This window comes from Myotis myotis, unplaced genomic scaffold (genome assembly GCF_014108235.1).
Source record: "Myotis myotis isolate mMyoMyo1 unplaced genomic scaffold, mMyoMyo1.p scaffold_m19_p_14, whole genome shotgun sequence".
Taxonomy (NCBI): domain Eukaryota; kingdom Metazoa; phylum Chordata; class Mammalia; order Chiroptera; family Vespertilionidae; genus Myotis; species Myotis myotis.
In genome coordinates, this window is record NW_023416318.1 from 17,628,457 (window position 1) to 17,650,190 (window position 21,734).

The 21,734-nt window shown below is 49.7% G+C and overlaps 1 long non-coding RNA gene across 1 annotated transcript; it reads left to right on the top strand.

Moving 5' to 3' along the window:
- Positions 1-3,018: 3,018 nt before the first annotated feature.
- Positions 3,019-6,699, top strand: LOC118669359. Its single transcript, XR_004971971.1, has 2 exons — positions 3,019-3,120; positions 6,442-6,699. It is a non-coding gene; the product is annotated as an uncharacterized LOC118669359 (long non-coding RNA).
- The last annotated feature ends 15,035 nt before the right edge of the window (positions 6,700-21,734 follow it).

Below are 21,734 nucleotides of genomic sequence, written 5' to 3' on the forward strand. Positions count from 1 at the left end.
CCAATTTTGGAGGTGTAGTAGATAGGACTTATTGATGATCTGACCTATGACAGAAGAGAGGGGTTGAGGATACCTACTCCATTTTTAGGCTAGCTGGCTGGATGGGATGCCCATGTTGGGAAAAGGTAGATCAGTAGTTCTTCTTTTTTTTAAATCCTCACCCAAGGATATGTTTTTATTGATTTTGAGAGAGAGAGAGAGAGAGAGAGAGAGAATTATTGATGTGAGAAACATCAATCAGCTGCCTCCTGTATGTGCCCAGATTAGGGATCGAACCTGCAATCCAAGTATGTGCCCTGACTGGGAATCAAACCTGGAACCTTTTTGGTGTACGGGACGATGCTCCAACCAACTGAGCCACCCGGCCAGGGTGGTCAGTCGCTCTATCACACATCAGGTGGATATGCATAAACAGGTTTGAGTCTGGAGTTCAGGGGCGTCTTGCCTTCAGACTTAAATTTGAGAACCAGCATGTAGATAGCATTCAAAGTTATGGCCCAGATAATTTCACTCACAGAAAGGGTAAAGATAGGAGAGAGAGAGAGGGCTCAGACTGACGCCACTCCAAAATTTAGAGCTCAAGCGGAGGAAAGGCCTTCACAGAAGACACTGAGAAGAACAACCTATGAAGTTGGAGGGGGAAAAAAAAAGTTTTGATTATAAGGAAACTGAACTAAGAGAGGATTTCAAGAAGGAGGATTTATTGGTTCGCTATTACTGGGTAACAACCAACCACAACAGTCTCAGTGGCATGTCACAGTAAATATTTATTTTTCTCATGTACCTATGGGTCAGCTAGAGGTCATCTGCAGGTGGCTGACCTTGGGTGGGCAGCTCTAGCTGCATTTGAGTCTGAGTCTGCTCTATGTCCATGGCCCTCATCTTCCTTCCACCCGCAGGCCAGTTAGGGCAGGCTTTTCCTACGATGATACCATTGGCATGAGTAGGCAGGTAGAAACATGAAATGCCTCCTAAGGCATCGGCTTCGAACTGGCATCATGTCACTTCCTCCTACATCCCATTGGCCAAAATGGGTCACCTAGCCAAGCAAGCCCGAAGTCAAGGGGCAAGAAAGAAGACTCCACCTCTAGTGGGAGGGACTGCCTGTCAGACAGAAGGGAATATGGACCCAGGGAGGAGTGACAAGCATTAGAACCAATAATTCAATCTACCACCAAGTGATCAAACATGTTCAGTGCCTCTGGGAGGCCAGATGAGATGAGGACCTGAACTGGCCACTAATCTAGTGGAGATGTAGGTCACCGGCATTCTTGCTAAGAGCTACAGCGGAATGGTAAGGATAAATACCCAGCTGGAGTGGGTGGAGGTAAGCATGGCAGGTGAGGAAGAGGATTGTCAGTCTACAGACGACTCTCTCAGGATCATTTGCTCTGAAGAGGGGCAGAAAGCTGGTGCAGTAGCCTGACAGATGTGAGGTTAAGGCTAATATGTTTTCAAATTTAGGGAATTAAGTCCTGTTTTACTTCAATGGGGAGGATCTAGTAGAGAGGAAGAAATTGATGATGCATGAAAGAAAGGGAATACTTGCGCTGCTGAAAGGGAAGGGGCCCAGGGCCCAGATGGAGGGGCTGGCCACAGATGGGCAGAGAGAATGCAGAGCTGCAGGCATTCTGGTGGCTTGGGTGGTGGGAAGATCGGGCTGTTGGTTTGATTGTACCTATGTTCTCTATGAAGGATAGTCTGAGGTTAGACTGAGAATGAAAGAGGAAGGGGTGTTGAAAAATATGCAGAGAAGAGAAAGTGTGAAATGGTTGCATTGTGGAGAGGGAAAGGGAATTTTCTAAGAAGCTGTAGTAGGATTGTCCCGTAGTTCAAATGCCCATTTGAAATGCATGGCCATACATTTGAAGCGAGTCCATTTAGAGGAGCTGGGTTGCAGGTGAGAAGTAAACGATTTGATTTAACCACAGTTGGGTTTCACCAGATGAATTTGAGGGAGAGAGACCAGTGTAAGGAAGCTAAGAGTATCTGCAAGATTTGTAATACCTTAACCAATAAAGAAATTAAAATAATAATAATAAAATAAATACAAATACATAATATAAAAAAAAGATATTTCGCACGCTGGATCATGATGTCTTAGCTGTCTGAGAAGTGAAACCTCAGGGGAGATAAATAGTGAAGAAAGGGAAGAGCGATGCATTGACTGTCTCAGGTGGGAGAACCAGCAGAGGGCAAGGACTGGAGGGAGTGAGGTGGTGGGGTCTTTGAATCAGGTTTTAGAGATCATTGTAGCCATGCATGGTTCTTCGGTCTAGGGTGCGACCAGGAAGCTAAGGTGGGGCAGGAGAAGTATATCGCTAGTGCTAAAGCTGTCAAGGGACTTAGGGACTACGTGTTGGGTGGGCCATCAGCATTGTACTGAAATCACAAGAATGATGACAGTGGGAGAGAAAGAGCTCAGTTCTGAAATCATCAAGGGACAGAGAAAATGACAAGAAGGATGACAAGGAGACACTAACTAGAAGTGGTAAATCTGATGACACACATTCCCAAAGCGCTAAGGTCTAAAGGGGTAGAAGGAACAGAATTCAAGGCTCAATGGTGAGTGACAACATTTCGAGGACATGAGGTGCACGGGCTGCAGGGAGAAAGAGCCGCGATCCGAGAGGGTGCTAGTCTTGCAGGAGACGGAGAGTAGAGGCATGGAGTAAAGTTTGGGAGGGTAAGGAGGCTGGGAGTAGGGTGGGGGTGGAGGTGGGGGTTGGCTTGAGGCTGCAACTGAGGTGAGCTATGGTAGGATAGCTCTCCCCGGCCATTGGAGGCCCTGGTGGGAGTTTCAGGGCGGCCACACCTGGCCCCTTTGTGCAGCTCTCAGATTACAACCCCCCCCCCCCGGGGGGGCGGGCGGGGGCAGGAATAGACTTCCTTTCTAGGAACCTCTATAACCTTGGTCGTTCATGAGTATCAGCCAGGCCTTATTTGCTTCCTGGTGTCCTCAGCGTCCTTCTTCCGTGTGGATTTCTTATTTCCTCAATTAGACGCAAGTTTGGGCAGAACCCAGCTGTGCCACTTGCACCCGCTGAAGCCCAACGCAGCACCTGCCCCGCCACGGGCGCTTCCACCGATGTGTGTTTGATTGAGTTGGAAACAAACGCGGTAATGGTTTCTCTTCAAGGCCAAGAATGGGGCCGTTGGGGCGGGGGAGGGGGTCCTTCTGCCCGAGGCCCCGCTTCCCCCCTCCCCACCCCTCCCCTCCCCTCCCCCAGCCGGGCCAGCTGCCGCGAGCCCGCCCCTCCCCCGCGGCCGCAGCCGCTCCGCGCGAGTAACCCGACGCCCGGGCGCTCCCCCTCCTGCCCCCTCCTGCCCCCTCCCCACCCCCGGCTCCCAGTGGCCAATGGCCGTGGCCAGAGCCTCCGCCGGGAGCCGCGGGGTTCCGAGGCGCCGCCAGGGCCGGGCCAGAGCTGGGGCACCCGGAGGCAAAGGCCTGCCGCCCGAACGCAGCAGCCGGGGCCTCCAGCTCCGGTTTCCAGCCGCACTCTCCGCCCCCTCGCCCCCCTTGCCCCCCTCGCCCCTCTCGCCCCCCTCGGCCTCTCTGTGCAGAGCTGTTCTTCCCCGGCCCAGCCCACACACACCCGCGCTCGGCCTCACGCCCGGGGAGGAGAAATGCTAGGCCCGGGCACCGGGCAGCCAGCGCAGTGTTTGCACTCTCGGGGCCAAGCCACCCCCCACGCCCAAGCCCCAAAGTCAGGACACCTGGGTTCTAGGCCCCTGCTTAGGCCTTTTACCAGCTGAGGGGTTTGGGGCAGTCAGGGTGTCTCTGAGCCTCAGTTTCCTTGTCTGCAGTTGAGGCCAATACCTAGTGCTCCCCGCCCCCAAGTGGGGTGCTGTGGGGACCCAGCCAGGTGAAGGGTGTGAAAGCCCTGCATTCGCCAGAGGACGGCCAGCCCCAGCCCCGGTCACTGCCCTGTCACCACCTGCCCTGCAGCCGGTGAGAGCTGCAGCTCCCCTGGCCACGCAGGGAATCCCCTGGGCTCCGAGGAAGAGCCGAACATCGCTTTCCTTAACACCCCGTTCCTGCAGCTCCTGGCCCCGGGCTGAAGTCGGCTGCTGGGGTTAGCCACCCTGGGAGAAGGAGCTGGAAATATGTGCTAGGCTGGCAGGATGGAGCGGGCAGGGCACCTTTCCAACTACCTATTTTATCTCCATAACTTTCTAGAGTGTCAGGGTGTTAAGAGGAAAGCCTCACCCACAGCCTCTCCTCCATCAGATGACTGCAGCTGCTCCCGCCTGACAGTTACCCACCGTGGGCTACGCGTACTCGCGAGGCCATCCGTGCCTTTGATCACAGCACCTAAAAGAAAAAAAGCAACCCAGAGTTCAGGAAATACCGCACAGCCTTAAAGAAAAGGAAGAGAGGAAGTCTGTCAAGGAAACATTATTTTAACATTTACAGCTTCCTCACACCCTTAGGATGGAATGATGTGGGTTGCCATGGTGACAAGGACATATGGGGGTCCAAGGAGTTCTTTGCTTCTAAATCCATGTCCTGAGCAGCTCCCCGGGTTGGCTCCTGGAACCTGCAGCCTTGGCTCACAGACCCTTTCTCTGCATGGGCTGGCAGCCCTGGAGCGTCTTGCCTGGGACACGGCGTCACACCCGTCAACTGCTTGCTCTCTCTCCCCTGGGGCGTGCACCCAGGGCCAGGCAGCCCCCTTGGGGGGGGGGGGGGGCTCTGCCCCAGATGAAAGCAGGAGGTGGCCGGGAGTTCGCAGAGAGGGTCCCTAAGCGGGGAGAGGGAGAGGCACCCATCAGCCCAGGCCTGATGTTCTGCAGGCTTCCTGAATTCGTTTGCTTCCAGACCCTTTCAGCCTTGCCAAGGCCTGTGTGAAAGATCAGAACAGCTGGAACTGTCTAGCAGGAGAGCACCAGGTGCGGAACAGGTCCCAGTTTGACTCAGAAACAGTTAAGGGCTGGGCTCGTTGGGGTTGGCATTCTTGCCTTTGCAGCCGGGCAGGAATTGCTGCTCTTGGAAGGCAGTGCCACTTCTGAGCCTGTGCTGGGGCTGCAGTAAACCCAGGACGCAGGGCTGGGATGGAAACTAGGAGCCTCCTTCCTCTCAAGCGCCAGGAACAAGATGCAAAGGGCCTCCTCCGCTGGCCAAGCAGAAGGGGATGGGCTGACCAGGAGGGCCGGGACTGTCACCCAGTCAGAGCCAGGCTGCTGCAAATGAAACACAGGCCCAGAAGGCTCAGACAGGCATTCAATCTTTCCCAGAGCCAAGAAATCCTGGCTAGAAACTTGACTACGGAGCAAGGAAAGGCACCGGGAAATACTTGAAACCAGGCGAGACCCCTGGTAATGTTGGACTCTTGACAAACAAGGAGCCGAGCCAAAATGTTTTTCTCCCTGCCTGGCCCAAACACAGAAACAGAGCTGGCCAGAGAGGACCCAGGGGAGGTGGTGGAGGAGGCGAGGAGGGACCCAGCAGGAAGAGGAAAGCAGGCAGCGAGTAATTTTTACCCTGCTCAGACCCCAGGGCTCTCATCCAGCAAGTCTGCAGAGGCGGGAGTTCCCCCATGGCCTTGCAAGGCCAAGGTCACTCAGACCTGATAAGGGGCTCGGGAAACTCCAGCGCAGCAGTAGGGAGTCGCCAATACCTAGTGGCCAGGTTGCATGGGCCAGCCTCCATTTGAAGAAGGGCAACTCCTCAGGGAAGGCAGCAGCCCCAGCCCCGGCCGCAGACTGTCACAACACGCTCAGTTCTTACACTGAGGGCTCAGCCTGCTTGATTTTGAATGAATCTGCACAGTACCATGTTATGGGGAAAACTTATAAACCTACTAAGGAACTGTCTTTTATTCATATTTCTTGTCATGTGTGAAGAAGGTTACCTTCTTGGGGGGAAAAGAAAAGAAATATGCCACAGTATGAAGGATTCTTTAAAAAAAAAACCTTCTTTCTGAATATAAAAGTAGAACATGCTCTATAAAAAGAAATTCAGACAAAAGTTATAAAAGAGGGAGCAAAAAATCACTTAAAATCCCACAACCAGTGATAGCCCTGATATGATTTTTCCTGCACTATTTTCTATGTATGCAGATAAAAGTTAAAACCATTAACATAAGAGTAGTCTTAGCCCGGCCAGTGTGGCTCAGTGCTCAAGCATTGACCTATGAACCAGGAGGGCAGGGTTCAATTTCCAGTGAGGGGACACGCCCAGGTTGCAGGCTGGATACCCAGTAGGAGGCATGCAGAAGGCAGCCAATCAATGATTCTCTCTCATCATTGATCTCTCTCTCTCTCTCTCTCTCTCTCTCTCTCTCTCTCTCTCTCTCCTTCCCCCTCCCCCCTTTCCTCTCTCTGGAATTAATAAAAACATATTTTAAAAAAGAGCAGTCTTAGTCTTCTTTCTCCCCATGCCCATTGAAGAAAATCCTAAATTTGCCTCTACGGTTTCCCCTTACGTTTCTCTTCTAGAGAGAGGAAGAATTATTACTGGCTGAGAAGAACTAAGTTGAGCTACATAATGAAGGAAAGAAGTGGAACAATGAGGATGTCCGAGCAGGGAAAGCCTTAGGGACTGGAGTTCAGAGTGGAGCCCATGGCCCTGGAGCAGCTACGGGACACTGACCTGGCTTGGAGGAATGGGCGTCCGGGATGGGCTGATATGGTTATGACCTGGAGCCCTTTTAATGTTTTCCAGAGATGTGATTAAATAATGGATTTTATTTTGTATTCATTTTGACCATTATGCTGTACATTAAGGCTATAGAGAGATGGAGCCCATGGTCTCCTCTCTCATTTACCAGGGTTATGGTTTTTAAAGTTGGGGTCACACTATATTTCCGTCTTACATCCTTTTAAAAAAAAAATCAAATTTCATGGTCAAGTCAATAAATGCAGAATTTGTTATCCTTTTAAACAGCTGCATGGCAGTTCTCCATTTGTCCTCACTGTAATTTATTCGACTCCTCCCCTGGTGAGGATCTTTATGTTATTCCATGTGCACCATTGTCAACATTTACCCAGAGGCTCTCCCCATGTGCCCATGTGTTTGCCTTCTCGCTGAATTTGTCCTTAGGGTATATTCCAGCATCCTTTCCTCAGTGAGTCGCTATTCCACAGTCACCCTATTCCATAGTAAGCCGTTCAGCCCAGGAGCTTAGGATGGTGCTGACTTCACACCTTTGCCCTCCCCTCCATCCGGGGTTGGCTGCAGGGATGACCATATGACTGGAGCCATGTCAGTCAGAGGTCTCCAGACCCTGGTCAGGGTGACTGGTCTAAGGGCTGAGATGTGACCTGACCGAACAGGAAGGCGTCTCCTCTCTCGCCTGCTAAGTACAATGTGACAGCAGAACTGGCGATGGCCCTCTTCTCCCGCCATGAGAGGGCTGCCGGGATGAAGGCTGAGCTGAGGGATGGAGACAAAGCCTTGATAGTGTCGCTGAGTCCTAGGACCTAGCTAGGTCCAAAGCCAGCAGGTGTATCCGAGACTTTTCATTTAAAGGAGCCCATACAATCCTTTTGTCTCCCCCTCCCCCCATCAATTGTCATTAAATTTTATTTTTCAAGCATTGAATTGTTTCTTTTTTGTTGTTGTTGCTTGAGGTAGATTTCATATACCATAAGATTAACCATTCCCTCCTTCCTCTCAATCCCTGGCAACCACAACCTGCTTTCTGCCTCAATGGCTTTACCTGTTGTTCTGGAAGTTTCATATACATGGAATCATACAACATGTGGTCCATTGTGTCTGGTTTCTTCCACTTCGCATGATGTTTTCAATGTTTAGCCATGTTGCAGAGTGTTTAAGGGCTTTATCCCTTATTTAATGCTGAGTCATATTCTTCTATATAAATATATATACCACGTTTTGTTTGTCCATTCTGATAAACATATGAGTTGTTTTTACCTTTTGGCCATTATGAATTATGGTGCTATGAACATTCATGTATAAGTATTTGTTTGAATACCTGTTCTCAATTCTTTGGGGCATATACCTAAGAGTGGAATCGCTGGGTCCTGTGGTAATTCTGCGTCCACACACCCCTTTTCTAGTTTGAGCTAATGCGAAGTGGGTTTCTCCCCTGAGCAACCAGAGGAGTCTGACCTACTCAGCCTTGAAAGGCAAACCAGCATGGCCAAGGCAGTGAGCAGAAGAAAGTGTGCTGCCCCGAGAGAGTGGGCGGGCAGCGGCGGAAGTACGGGAAGCAGCAGGGAGGAAGTACATGCTCGAGTGGGAGTGCCTCATGCAAAAGTATTTTCTGGACAAGCAGCAGGGCCCTGTTGTCTGGAAGACCCACAGAGAAGAGGAATCTGAGAGCAGCTGCTTTGGCAAGCCAGTCTGCCAGCGGAAATGCCCCCTCCTTCCTCTTTCTCTTTTTCCTCCCCTTCCTGCCAGCGCCTGTGCAGATGAACCAACAGGGAGTAGTCTGGGTGGGAGAAAACACGTTTTTCTTCCTAAACAACAGGGGTTTGTTTCCCTCTGCGCCTCCCACAGCTCTGACGGGGATTGATTTCTCCATTGTGATGAGTCGAGGGTCAACCCTCAGGACCATGTTTGAGAGTGGCCAGCCACCTTGGAACATGCTCACCCGGCCCGGGTCCCCAGGGGGCGCGGAGCCCTGCCCCTGCCTAGAAAAGGAATCTTTGGGGCCTCTGCTCCTGTCCCTTCATCCCCACCGTCTACCCCCCTGCACCCCTGATGTTATCAGTTCATTCTGGGGGGATCAAACCCTGACCACTGAGAGAGATCCATGGGGACATGGGGGTGGCAGGGCCCTGAAATATTAATAACCTGAGGCTCCTGCCCCCGAGGACCAGGAAGCTCAGTGCTGAGATGACATGGAGCCAGAGGAGCCGGGTGGCAGTATACAAAAGAGCAGACAAAATTACAACGGGAGGGAAATTTGGGTTTTGATATCTCCTAGTGATGAATGTTCATTTATTAGTTTAGTACCTGTTCTAAAGATTTGATCAACGTAATTGCCTTCACAGAGTTTATCAGGAGCTGAGACTTCCTACCAACAGCCAGCACCAGGTTGCCCACCAAGCAGGGGAGTCCTCTTGGAAGTGGATCCTCGAGACCAGTGGTTCTCAACCTTCCTAATGCCGCGACCCTTTAATACAGTTCCTCATGTTGTGGTGACCCCCAACCATAAAATTATTTTCGTTGCTACTTCATAACTGTAATTTTGCTACTGTTATGAATCGTAATGTAAATATCTGATATGCAGGATGTATTTTCATTGTTACAAATTGAACATAATTAAAGCATAGTGATTAATCACAAAAACAATATTTAATTATATATGTGTTTTCCGATGGTCTTAGGCGACCCCTGTGAAAGGGTCGTTCAACCCCCAAAGGGGTCGCGACCCACAGGTTGAGAATTGCTGCTCTAGACTGAATTACTGACCCCACAGAAACTGAGTGAGATAACAAATGTTTATTGTTGTTTGAGGCGGCTAAATTTGGGTAATTTATTATACAGCAACAAAGAAATGATGCATACTGTTTGCTATTGTTATTCTCCTGGGTCAGCACCCTGAGCAAAGAAGCTGGAGAAGGTTATATTCTGACCCAGGCGTGCTGTGAACAACATTAATCACCGAGGATACCTGGCTCCTAGTTGTGTATAATGTGATACACTAAGGACCACCTGGACAACTTAGAAAGCATCTTTTGAAATGTAAATTTCGCACCGATCTGAAGAGTGCTTGGGAGGCCAGTGGTCTCCATAGGAGATGCCTGGGCTGATGGGCCTGGTTCACAGATGAGCTCCAGTTCTCAGGTGACAAACATCAAAACGAGAGCTACGGGGCTATCTATCGAATGCAGCTCCCACCGTGAGGCATTTACTGAGCACTTTCATTAGAAAAAGCAGTCCCACCTTGGCAGGTGTGGCTCGGTTGGTTGAGCATCATCCTGTGAACTAAGAGGTTGCCGGTTCAATTCCGGGTTCCGGGCACATGCCCGGGTTGTAGCTCGATCCCCAACACGGTGTATGCAGGAAGGCAGCCGGTTGATGTTTCTCACATCAATGTTTCTCTCTGCCTTCCTCTCTTTCTAATATTATATTAGAAAGAGAGAAAGAGAGAAAGAGAGAAAGAGAGAAAGAGAGAAAGAAAGAAAGAGAGAAAGAAAGAAAGAAAGATAGAGAAAGAAAGAAAGAAAGAAAGAAAGAAAGAAAGAAAGAAAGAAAGAAAGAAAGAAAGAAAGAGAAAGAAAGAGAGAAAGAAAGAAGCAATTCCAGCCTCAGGTTCGTTTGAGTTTGGCCCATCTTTCCAGCATGTAGTCGCTCAGCCCTTCCCATGAAAATGCAGTGAAAATCTCTGCAGTATTTCCCAGCGAAACTGGCTTCTTTCCCTGTCACTGGGTGCTGGATGGAGCTATGGGGCCCATGACAGCCCAGTTTCATCAGCTAATGTGAGCTTATGTCCAAGAAGTCCCCACCCCTCTCTTCTCTCAGTGCCTGAGATTCTGGGAAATCAGCTCTATTTTCAGCCTCTAGGTTTCCTGGTCATCACAAGCACCGAGCTCCTCGGAAACAGGTGGCCACAGGGGAGCTGAAAAAGGGGAAGGTAAAGTGAGCCCCACACAGCCCCACAAGGAGATGGTTCTCACTCAACCTAAAGACTCCGGAAGCCTTTGTCACAAATCCCTTCCGCAGCCTCCCCTTTGAGGCTTCTGCTATAGCGGGGAGTACGTTCGGTAGCACGTCCCTCAGTGATTGAAGGGTCAGCCAGATTGAGCCTTCTTCCTGGAAAGAAGTTTGATATAAAAAACTTTTTTAAAGTTTTTTTTTTTTTTTAAACCACTTCTGTATTTTTTGCTGCTTATTCCTATCTTTTGTTTTCAATTTTGCTGCTTAGAGACAGACCTTAAGCTCAGCAACACCTGCCTCCCCGGGCTATCAGGAGAAGCAGTTGAAAGTGACCACTTGTCCATGGTCCCACATCCCTTGGGAAGAAAGAACACAGAACTGGAGTTTGAACCCGCAGGACCAAGGTGCTTACCAGGGTTTCCTCTTCCGGCCCGGCCCATAGAGGCCCACAGGCGGCAAAGAAAACAAGTCCAGCCAACTGGTTCCTTTAAGGCCTTCCCTTAGCATTTGCTGAAGGCTGCCTTTTGGATTAACCATTAACAGTGACGTCCAATTCCCAATGGAAATGGAACATGTCCAGGCACTGCCCAGAGGGCAAAGGAGGAAACCAATGTGGAAAAAGTTAAACCTCGGTTTCTTAGAAATAACCGCCGTCTGCGTGGATGGCAGGAGGCCTCCCCGGCCTCCGTGGCCCTCACGCCTGTCCTCCTTGAGGGCACGAGGTCAGTGCCACAGCTGGAGGGCGAGAGGTGTGGGAATAAGGTGTCCCCAGCAGCAACTTTAGAGGAGGCTGGCCAGGAAAGAAAAGCAAAAATGAAATCAAAGTAAAATAGTGCCAATGCTTCTATTGCAATTTGCATCGCATTACCCGTAATGATTTGTAATTTTGCATTTAAAGCTATTATCTTTTGGCAGACGCCTTGGCTTTAAGTAAGTGTCTGCTACCCCTAGGGGTTGCGGCAAAGTAGGCCTCGTATCCCACAGATCCAGAGGGGGATTTCCACAGGGGACTGCAGCTATCCAGGCAGGAACACCACCAGCCGGAGGCCACACCTTCCTCCTTGGCATGAGGCTGCCCCAGGTTGGCACTTATGGTCACTGCTTTGGTGACTGTCATTCTGCCAAGAGCTTTATGAGCGACTACCTTCTATCTTCACCCACTTCTTTCTGCATAGAAAGAATCCAGTATGCCCAGCCCGCGTGGCTCAGTGGTTGAGTGTCAACCTGTGAACCAGGAGGTCGCAACTCAATTCCCTGTCAGGGCACATGCCCAGGTTGCGGGATCGATCCCCTGTGCGGGGTGTGCAGGAGGCAGCTAATCAATGATTCTCTCTCATCATTAATTTTCTATCTCCCTCGCCCTTCCTCACTAAAATCAATAAAAATATGTTGTTGTTTTTTTAAAAAGAAAGAATCCAGCATCTCACATTCCTCCCTTGGTGCCCTAGGACTGTCTGATAAAAGATCGTCTCTGGGTCTCTGACCTCAGGAACCTACATGTGCTCAAAAACAGCAAGAAAGCTCCTGAAAGAGCAGCTTGCAGAATGAGGAGTTGGATGGATTCCAGCTGGAGTGCCACCTCACTAGCCCCACACACCTGTAAGCGACAGGAGACTGAGGATGATAGAGGGTTACCGCAGAATATTCTGGCCCTTTTGTCAGAACCTGAAAGCTACTTGGAGCAAAAGCCTACACAGAAATTCAGTCAGAGTGGAAGAGCAGACAGAAGCAAACGGAGGGTGGGCTGGGGCTATTTCTCCCCTAACACACATTCTACACACTGATAGGTATTAATATAGTAAAAAGAAACAGGACATTTACATAAAGTACGCCGCCAGCCCTGGCAGGTTTGGCTCAGTGGATAGAGCGTTGGCCTACAGACTGAAGAGTCTCAGGTTCTGTTCTGGTCAAGGGCACCATGCACCTAGGTTGCAGGCTCGATCCCTGGCCCTAGTCAGAGTGCTTGCAGGAGGCAACCAATCAATGTGTCTCTCTCACGTCGATGTTTCTCTCTCTCTTTCTCTTCCCCTCCCTTCTGATCTTTAAAAATCAATGGAAAAAATATCCTCAGGTAACGATTAACAAAAAAAATAATAAATAAATATAAAGTATGTAGCCAGTGTCTGGCACATATAGGGTAGGGTAAAAGTAGGTTTACAGTTGTTTGTATGGAAAATAATACAACAGTTAACAAATAATAATAATAATACAAGAATAAAGTGTTTTCTGTACCCATAACTGTAAACCCTCCTTTCCCTTGCCCTGTAGTAAGTGTATCAGGCAGCTCCCTCCAAAACTTAGTGGTTTAAATGAACAGTTATTTAGCTCACGATTCTGGAGCTTGGCATACTTGGGCTGGCTCCCTCATGCTCTGAGGACAGTCAGATTGGTGGGGGCTGGCTGGTCTAGGGTGGCCTCGCTGGGGCAGCTCTTCTGCTCCATGTGGTCCCTCCTTCTCCAGCAGGCGAGCCCGGCCTGTGCACTCGAGTTTCCGAGAGAGAAGTAGTCATATTTTCTTGAGGCCCAGGCTCAGAACTTCACAGATAACACCCACTGCATTCTACTGGGCAAAGCAAGTCACTAGGGCAGCCCGAATTCAAGGATTGGAAAACCACTGGGTGGGAGGGGACGCAAAGTCATCTTCAAAGCAGTAAGCATAAGAGAGCGGTGAGGGATTGTGGCCATGCTTGCCATCTACCACTGTAGGTACCAATAGAATCTGTGAGTGTATTTGGATTTTTAATCACTTCCTAAAGGAATTATATTGACGTGTCAGTTGACAAGTCTAGGATGAAAAGATAGATGGAAAAGTAAGACCATCAGACTGGAAAAGAAAGTAGTCAACGGTGACACCTTTGTTAATTGTTCCCAAATGTCCATCCCCTACCCCTGCCACAGAGTCCCTCCCCTGACCAAACCCCACTTCCCCCTCCCCTTGATGGGGGAACCTGGCTGGGTCTTGCCCCAGACTCCAGTCCTGTTCCCGGTACCCTAGCATGTGGTTAAGGGGGTTTCTCCTGCCTGCTCTCCATCTAGCAATCCTGTTCCCTTGAGAGCGACTTGTCTTTCGGCGGAGTCTTTTCAGTCTCTCCGGGTAGAATGGCATCTCTGCTCCGTGAGTCGGGGTTCACTACCTGATCTGGAATGTTTATTGCCCTCCTACCTGGGAGTCAGTGAGTGGCCGGTGTCCCTGGGATCATCCTGCTCCTTGAGCTTGCTGGTTATCTGGAGACAAGTGTGAAGGCACCCAGGCTCTGTGTCAGTGTGGGCTGAATGGCTTATGTCCCATTTTCAGGTGAGACAAATCTGTTTAGCAATTTCCCTTCAGGAGCGGGAAAGGTGTCCCCTCTTTCTTTTGATCCACATCCCCAATAACATTCCACACATATATACACTGCACTCATCCTTAAGGGTTATGTTGCCCTGTTCCTTCAGCAGAGCAGACACGGCTGCTTCTCATCTCCATCCACAGTTCCCTTTTCTATAGCCACCTTCCAGCGCAGGGTGAGCATGTGACACCATGCTGACCTGCGATGGTAGGCAGAGTCAGCCAAGCGAGGCTTCTGGAAAAGCTTGTTTTCCTGACAAAAAAAAAAAAAAAAAAAAAAAAAAAGGCTGGTGATCCCTTTGCCCTTCCTCCTCCTTGCTGCCTGGAACACAGATTTGAGGCCAGGAAGTGCAGCAGCCATGTTGTGACCACGAGGATTAAAGGCGTGAGCTGAGGGGTGGAACAAACTGATAGAAGAAGCCTGGTACCTGATGACTCAGTGGAGCAGCTGCACCAGCCCTAGGGCTATGAAAGTTAGGATCGTCCCTGTTGGTTGGATTGTCCTCTTATGAACAGCCAATCAAATTCCTTACTAAATATTTCTTTAAAAGTCTCAGGAACGGATCAAAGAAATTATTGTCCTTTGGGTTGCCACTGTAATGTGCTTGGAGGGAAAATAAATCAGTACCAAGGAGGGTGAGGATGGCAATACCTGAATCATATTATTATATTTTATCAAATCTCAGATGCCATCGCTGGTAAGGTGCAGCATTGTTTTATGTATCACTATGAAAGAAATGATCTCACATGATCTCACTCATTCATGGATAATAGAGACCATTATAAACTTTTGAACAATAATAGATACAGAGGCAGAGCTGCCTCAAACAGATTGTCAAACTGCAGCGGGAAGGCCGGGGAGGGTTGGGGGGCAGGAGGTAGGGGGGTAAGAGATCAACTAAAGGACTTGTATGCATGCATAGAAGCATAACCAATGGACATAAGACACTGGGGGATAGGGGAAGCTAGGGGACTGTCTAGGGCGGGGGGGGGGGGGGGAAGGACACATATGTAATACCCTTTGTAATACTTTAAGCAATAAATTAAAAAAAATAATAATAAAATAAAAAAAAAAGAAAGAAATGATCTCAAGACTCGCCACTAATTGTAAGATGTATCCACTCTGATTTTCAGAGATTTTTTTCAGGGGGTGGAGTGGGGGGGGGGGGGGGATGGGCATCTTAGATTCAGAATCTGTTTGTTCCTTGGTTATGGCCTGTTGTCCCATTAGGTCAGGGACCCACGGCCTTGCTCTATGTTGAGTCCCCCATACCTGGAATTGGGCCTGGCACAGAGCGGGCTCCACAGATTTTCGTTATTGAATGAATCAGGGAACTGGTTTCCACCTTTTCACTAACTTCCCCTGCCACCCTGGCTGAACAAAGCATGTCCCTTTCCCTGTGCCTCATTTCTCCATAATGCAGCTCCGCCGAAACTCACCAGAACAGCAGAAGGAAAAAGCCCTATATAAATGCAAAGTGGACCCGCACTCTGCATCACCATGGCGATGCCTTTTGGTGCCCAGATGGAGGCAGGGAGGCCTCACTGGACACCATCCCTAGAAACCCCTTTCCCCAGGGCCCAGTTCCTTCTGAAGCTGTGGGGTTAACCCTTTCCAGCCACGCCGTTTCCAACACAAAATGTGCTCCCTGCAAATGAACAAGGCCGGGGAAATAGGCAAGATCCTTCAAGCAAAGAGTTGGTGTTTTGTAACGTCCCTGAATTTCTCCAGGAAGTCCACATGCCAGTGTGCCATTTCCACAAAATATTTCTAAGTGCCCTCAGCCTGTATCTCTCAGAGAGACAGTCTTGTCTCACCAGAATCACTGAGCTGCTAGGGAGCAGGCCTACTGTGCCCCTCCTGCCCCCCACTAGCACCTTAGTCAGAGATAGAAAGATAATAGTAATAACTCACACACAATGAGTGACAGACACTTGGCATATGTTCCCACATTTAAACTTCAACAGAAGGTTGAGGGGTAGGAAGTAGCTTTATCCCTTTTTGACAGGGAGAGAAACTGAGGCATGGACCTGTTTAGTCACAGTAAGTAGCAGAGCCTGGCTTTGAATTCGGGGGGCGGGGGGGGGGTGCGGTGAGCACAAGAATCTCTGCTCAGAACCATTATGTTCTACCGCCTTGCAGTGCCCTACACTAGGTACCTGGCTCATACCAGGCTCTGTGCTTGTCACCGAGGCACAGACAAGGATAGAGCCCAGAACCTGTTCTGAAAGAGTTCATGCGATGGGGGAGAAGACAGACCTGCTGGCAGAGTTTGGTACATGAAAGGTCATAAGAACACACAAGGGAAAAAAAGGGCCAATGCCCGTGGGCAATCAAGGAAAGCTTCACAGAAGAGGTGGCTTTGAGCAGGGCATTGAAGGGGAGTAGGAGTTTGCTAGGTAGGCAAGGTGAGGGCAGGGCATCTCAGGGGGCAGAAGCTTCTTGCAGGCTGGATGTGGGGAAAGGGAGGAGGCAGAAGGCAGACCTGAAAATAAGGGAAGGGGGTTCCATGGGAGAGAATTTTTCCTTGTTCAAGGAGCCAAAGAAGGATTGAAACAGTGGAAGACAGGCTTGTTTTGCATTTCAGAAAGAGACCTTAGTTGTAAGGTGGTGACCGTAGTGACAAAAAGCAAAAAGAGAGAAAAGCACCACGTGGACTGTCAGTGTCACACTCCTCCACCGTGAATGACGGTGTGAAACGGAAAAGGGTTGGCAGGTGTGTAGGCCGACTTTGGTTTCATGTGTAGGAGGGAATGGCCTCCATGACTACAAAACTCTTAAACAGACTGGACAGGCCTTCCACATGTGCATGTGGAATGACAAGAGTCTCTGGCAAGGTCTCTACCCCCACTTCTAAAGCACCACCATCTCTCAAATGCCTGAAATTCCATCTCCAGAAATTATTCTTCTTGGGTAAGCACTGACCTTTGTTTTCCAGAGTCTCTCTCTCTCTCTCTCCAAAATGGTTCTTTCACTATTTTTTGTTGTTGTTGTTAATTTCCAAAGAACACACTTTTCTTACAGAAAAAGAAAACTTAAAAACATACTAGAGATGGCCTATATTTCCTTCCAATTTTATTTTATTTTATTTTTGTGGCATAACTCTAGGAGCCAGTATCTTCAAAAAACAAACAAACAAACCCTCCACTTCCCAGTCGTTCTTGAAGCAAGGTGTGACTATGTGACTAGGTTCTGGCAATGATGTAAGTGGAAATGTTTTGTGGAATTCCTGATAAGGCTGCTAAAGGGAGCTGCGCAGGAAGTGAGAGAGAGCTTTCATCTTCCTTCCTTTCCTCCTTTCAGCCTGCAACCCAACGTGATGCGATGACTGGCGCTTCAGCAGCCACTTTGGACGATGAAGTAACTTTGGGGACCGAAGTCACATACCAAGACAGTCATCAAGAGGTCACTATACCTGCCATGGACTGCTCACCTCTTACATGAGAAAGAAATACATTGCTCTTTGTTAAGATGCTATTGTTTTGTGTCTTCTGCCCCAGGTAGCTGAACCCAATTCTGTATGACACCCAACCATGCTGTCTTTTTAAGAAACTGACTGGCCCCATAGTGGCAGCGCCACAGCTGATTGAACCCGATATGGTCAACTGACCCCAGTGGAATTATCTATGGGCTGCAGGAAGCCAAATCTTCCCTCTCAGGAATTAGCAATTAGGTCAAAGAAACTCTAGTTAGTTGGTGTTGGGGCTTGAAATAAAAGTCATCATTTCTGGGCAGCCATGTGCAAGCTGATAACAGAGTGAAGGAAGCTGCCCGCTGAGAGGGAAAAAAACAAGGTGGACACAGGAAGACAAGAGCCCATGGAACCCCGGGGAGTAAGAAAGAGTGGGAGAAAGTAGTTACCTGAAAACTTTTCAGTTCTCTGGAGGCCACATTGTACTCTCTGTAGCCGAGCTTTGTGTAAATTCCAGTTTCCTTCAGTGAGTTTCCATTTCTTTCCATTAACAGATTCCTAACACAAGCTTATACACTGTCCTGTAATTTCCTGCATCAGTTTCTCAGTTCGCTTCTAAAATACAAATGCTTCTGAGAAAGTAATGCGTAGGTCACTCACCCTTTAGGATGGATGACTTTTGTTCTGAGTGGAGGCAGTGAAGGAGGAGGCAGGCGGGTAACATGAGCTTCCAGGGAGCAGATGTTGAAGGGGTGGACGCTGGCCATGGAAAGTCAGAGACAGCCCTGGCTGCCTCACTATTGTATTGAGGCCCAGTCCAGCATGCAGAGCCCTCTCACTGCCTCTGGGTCTGCAGGGGTTGGCTCTGCAGGGGAGAGCCGTTCCATAGCACAGCGGTATAACACAGAAGGTATAGAATGAGCTGGAAGTTGCTCTCTCCGAACTGGCTCTGTGACCCAACCTAATTTCATAGAAATGCAAGATTCTTATATTTCACTCTGTCTAAAAGAGTATGACCCCGAAGGCGTGACTCAATGGTCGAACATTGACCTATGAACCAGGTCATGGTTTGATTCCCGATCAGGGCTCATGCCCCGGTTGTGGGCTTGATCCCCAGTAGGGGGCATGCCGGAGGCAGCCAATCAATGATTCTCATCATGGATGTTTCTATCTCTCCCTCTCCTTTCCTCTCTGAAATCAATAAAAATATATTTTAAAAAAATCAATGAATAAAAGAGTATGGAGTTTCTTTATTATGTTGCACCAAACCTTGCCATCTTACGATTTAGTAGTTTCTCCCACCTCCTCATATTCCAGATGACAAACTGCTATTTACTAAGGAAAAAAATCAGTGCCCTTAGTTACCTACCAAAACAAGTGTCTTTTTGAAAGGCTGGTTTACGGGAAGGCCATCTGAAAGACCACCTTCCAAGAGCCTCCAATAGCAAGTGCCAAAGCCACATTTTTATTTACTTGAACTTATTTATACCCTTTCTTATTTCACAAGGGATCTGAGGGGGCTGCCAGCTTCCATCCGTTCAATATTCCAGACTCATAATGAGCGCTGGCTATGAGTGCTGGCCATATAACCATGGCTAACAGAGTCGGGCGTTCACTGTAGACAGGCACTGTGCGCAGTGATGTGCATGGGTTAACTCCTTCAGTTGGTGAGAGGTACTACTGGGTGCCATTGAATCAACAATACCACCCACTGTGAGTGGCACTGTTAATGAACCGCTAAGAAAGAAAGAAAAAATCTGTCCACTAACTGGAAGATGCAGAACCTCTCAGGATAAGCTAGTCTGTGCTAGCAAAACAGAGAACCCCGAAGTTCAGAGGTTTCAGTGCCTTAAACACCCACTGGCTACAGGTTAGCTCTGCATCGACTTCTCTACGGGATCAGAGAAGCCTGTCTCTGGAACAAGCCTCTTTGGGGAATTTGACTGGCTGTTGAGGGGAGCACTGGCTGCCTTTTAGAGCTTCAGCCTGGACCTGATACATGTCGCTTCCCTACCTACTCCACGGGCCAGAGCAAGACACAAGCCACCTCTGAGCTCAGCAGGCAGGATACGGGCTCATCCTGCAGGAAAGGGCACTGCAACAAACAGGAATACAGTCCCCTGCTTCTGTTTTGATTGGGGGACGTATCCTGGTTTCAGATGTTAAAAGGTGAAAAACTGTGCATCCTGGAATTGATGAAATATGGAGCTATCTTCCCCGGCAGAGAGGTGAGGAAGGCAGCGCAGGTGGGCGCGAATGCCCTTGAGACCTCAGAGTGGCAGAGCTGGGGCTCCAGTCCAGGCATCAGCAATGTCACCTTAAACGTGACCCCGGTGAGCCCTTGTGGAGGTGGTAGGGTCTGTTCAGTGCCGGGGGTGCCTGGGGTCCCTTTAATTACTTCAATATCTCTTTTTCCTTTTTAACTCTTTTCTTTAGACATACATTGAGCCAGTACTGTACTAGCTATGGCACTAAAGAATAAAGTCTCTAGTTCCCTTAAACAAAATGTGCCAGGTCAGCCAGGGGTCAAAAGGAAGATTCACAGAGATCAGCTCTTGGCTGTAGAGAGGAAGGCCTGCACTTGGAGGCCAAGAGACACGTGACCCCTTCCAATACGGGACCAGCCCGGATCGGATCGGATCGTAAACCATCCCATAAAGAGATGACTATTTACTCTAGGCCGAGGCCTGGTGGGTGTGGGTGGAGTGCCAAGAGGCGACTGAGCTGGCCATTGGAATGTGAGTGTGGGCGGGGTGGGGGGAAGTGGCCACCGGCTTCCACTGAGTCACAGGAGGCCGAGAGGGGGAGGGCCGGGGCCCCACCTCCAGGCAGCAGGAAGGAGCAAGGTCAGGCAGAGTCAGAGGTTGGGTGGGGCAGGGAGGGGAGGAGGGCTGTCTCCACCCGGCAGGTTCCAGAGGTGGCTGCGAACAGGCCTTTGATGCCGACTTTGCCCAGTGGGAACCACCCAGGACCCAGCTGGTGATCCAGAAGGCCCCTTCTGAGATGTAAATCAGGGTTGCCATGAGAACCTCCAGAACCCTGCCTTTGTCTGGTTTGAAATTCAGAAGCTACTGGCTGGCGTGTCCAGTATGAATTCTGAAAAGTAGAGAGGTAGGGTCCCGTAGCTGCCACTTCTCCTCCCCAGGGCAAGGGCCTCAATGATGAGTAAGTCTTTAGACATTTTTAAATGGGAAATAAGAAAAGCTGATTGTCAGAAGGAACTAGAAAGACTAGAATGGTTGGAGAGGATGCGGACAAAACGAACATGAAACCAAGCCAGCCATAGGATGGCATCGCTGGTTAGTCACGGTGTAATCCGAGTGTGCAGCCCCAGCTCTGCTCTGCAGTGGAAAGGGATTACTGTGCGGAGAGGAAGTGTGCCTCAGGCCAGCGGGCTGACAGCTGCCGGCCCCCTGCCGAGCGAGGTCAGGCAGGCCTGGCCGGGCCCCACCTCCATCTGCAGAAGCCCAAGCTCCCTCCCCAGGCCCCTGGAGAGAGGGTTCGCTTATGCCCTCGGCCCAACTGGCCCCCAACCTCCACATTCACCCTCCCAGGCGGCCCCCTCCGCCTGTCTGACCACGGTCCCTGCTCCTATCCCTCTGGAGTCTTCTTTCCTGTGCTCCTTCACCAGGCTGCTCCCTCTCCTCTCCTTCCTTCAGGCCGCCCTCCTGAATCACTGCAGCCCTCACCGAGCAAGTGCTGGGTGTTCATTCCTGGGGCTCCTCTGACTGCAGGGGCAGGGACCTGGTCTGCGTTAGCTAGAAGGAAAGGGGGCAGTGTGTCGGTCCATGGAACTGTAGGGGAGGACAACGTCTTCCTCAGCCTTCTTAGCATCCCCAGCTAGGTCTGAAAATGAAACAGACCAAGATAGAGTAGCAGGAGAAAAGCATAGGCATTTATTTAAAGTTTTACGTGACACGGGAGCATTCCCAAGAAAATGAAGACCTGAGTATTTTGTGATGAAGAGTGGCCAGTCGTGAAGGAATAGCAGGGCGAGGAGCAGGAGGTAACTGTAGTGAACAGGAAGAAACTTAGCAAGGCCTGTGTGTTAGGATTCTTCTCGGAATCCCTTTATCTTCCAAGATAAGAAAGGCCCTTTCCCTGGGTATAGGGAGGGCACCTCTCACAGGAGTGTCAATGACCTGTTTCAGAGGAGAAAGGTGGGTGGCTGAGGGGGGGAGGTCAGAGTGACCTTCCGGCTCTGCGTTTTCTCAAACACCTTCAGCTTAAAATATTCACTATGCCAAGGTGCCATCTTTTGGGGTATGTGTCCCCCAACAAAAACAATCTGAGGAAAGTTCCAAGCTACAGTGGGCAGCCTGGGGGAGTCCTGGTCAACCTGGAACTTAAACTCCGTCTGTTGGTCTATCCCTGCCTGGTGCTCTGAGTGTGTTTTCCTCTTCAGGTTCATTTCCTCCGC